Here is a 1,915-nt window from a genome sequence, read left to right as displayed (position 1 = left end):
TCAACAAATAACAAGTGTTAGTGAGGATGAGGAGAAAAGAAACACTTGTGCACTACTGATGGGACTGTAAATTGTTGCAGGCTATGGAAAACAGTTTGGAGATTCCAAAAAGTTAAAAATAGAACTAGCATATGACCCAGCAATTCCACTTCTGAGTATTCATTTGAAGAAACACAAAATGCTAATTTGAAAAGACATGTGCACTGCAAAGTTCATTGCAGCATTATTTACTATAGTCAAGAAATGGAGGCAACCTAAATGTTCATCAACAGACAAATAGATAAAGAAGAGATGGTATATACATACAATGGAATATTACTCAGCCATTAAAAATAAAATGTTGTCATTCGGGACAACATCGATGCACCTAGACTGCATTATGCTAAGTGAAATCAAGTCGGGCAGCAGAGAAAGAGAAATACTATATGATTTAATTTATATGTGGAATCTAAAAAACAAATGAACAAACAAAACAGAATGCCACTTACAAACATAGAGAACATTGATGGTTGCCAGATGGGAGGGGGGTTGGAGGGATGGGTGAAAAAGGGGAAGGGATTTAGATGTGCAAATTACCAGTTATAAAAACAGTCATGAGGGAATATAGTCACCAATATTGTAATAACTGCATATTGTGTCAAATGAGTAGTAGACTCATCAAGGTGATCACTTCATGTTATATAAATGTCTAATTATTATGTTATATACCTAAAACTAATACAATATTGTATGTCAACTGTAATCGAAAAACATTTTTAATTATTAATGAAAAGGAAAAAATACATATTTCCCATTAGTTCTAAACTATTTGTAAAGTTGGTTGGATATTTTCTTTTAGTTGTGAAACTCAGTTTGAAGAAAATGTTCGGTGGCTTATATTTTAAAATAGTAGAAAGTTAAAAAAAAGTTTTTCATTTCAATATTTTCTCAGAATAAAAACATTTTAATTACATAAATATTATCTTCAGGCTGAGTCCCAAATGATCTTCAGGGCTACAGGTTCAGTCCACAGGTTAGTTCATTCTGGGCCACAGGACTGATTCTAGCAGGTAATCTTCTGTAGTATTCATATTTCTTATATCAGCTCTCATAAAGGTTATTTTACAAACCAGTCTTTTGAGCAGGATCAGTCATATAATTTGCAGGGTCCAGTGCAAATGAAAATATGGTTTCCTTGTTCAAAAATTATTAATAAGACAGAAAAGAATTCAATCGAGCAGAGAATTAAACCAAATGCATGCCCTTCTGAGTCAGGAACCCTATTCTACTGTACAGGTTGAATCATCCTGCCACTTCAAACATCATTGCAATCTGTCAGTTTAGCTGTTGGTTAAAAAAAAAAAAGTTTTTTGTAATCAGAATCTTCTCAACAGGCATAGCACACTGACAATCAATTTGGTTAAATCAAGCAAAGGAAGCAAAAGGTCAAAGGAAGATTTGTTTTAAGTTATCAATTAACGACTATTACTCAATTCAACTAACCTTCATTGAGAGAAGGGAGAAAAGAGGACATGAGGGGAGCTCCTACAGCTCTGGAGATTTTAAAAACGGCCCTTCTTTAATTCTAGCTACCAAGTTTGTGAACTGGAAATTTCGGGGGTGGAGAGGAGACTTGAAATTACGTCCTGGTTTCTAAATAATCTGAGATTTACGTGGAAACCTCGTCTACTAGTGAAGTAGGGCCTGGGCCTCCACCTGCTGCTTCCAGCCAGCGAGGTGCGTCCACTGTCACTAGCTTGCAGCAACAGGAGGAACCTCCCCACTGGGCGAAGGGCGAGTTGAGGGAGTGGACGGGACCGTGGGGGAGGTGCTGTGGCGCGGGGCCGTGCGAGGGCGGGAACGAGGAGACATCTTAGGAATTAGGACCTGAAAGCCGGCAACTCCTTTGGAGGGCGGGGCCGAGGGTGGGCGGGTT

Source organism: Pteropus medius, unplaced genomic scaffold (assembly GCF_902729225.1).
Source record: "Pteropus medius unplaced genomic scaffold, Ma_sr-lr_union100, whole genome shotgun sequence".
NCBI lineage: Eukaryota > Metazoa > Chordata > Mammalia > Chiroptera > Pteropodidae > Pteropus > Pteropus medius.
Note: the sequence above shows the minus strand (reverse complement) of the source record.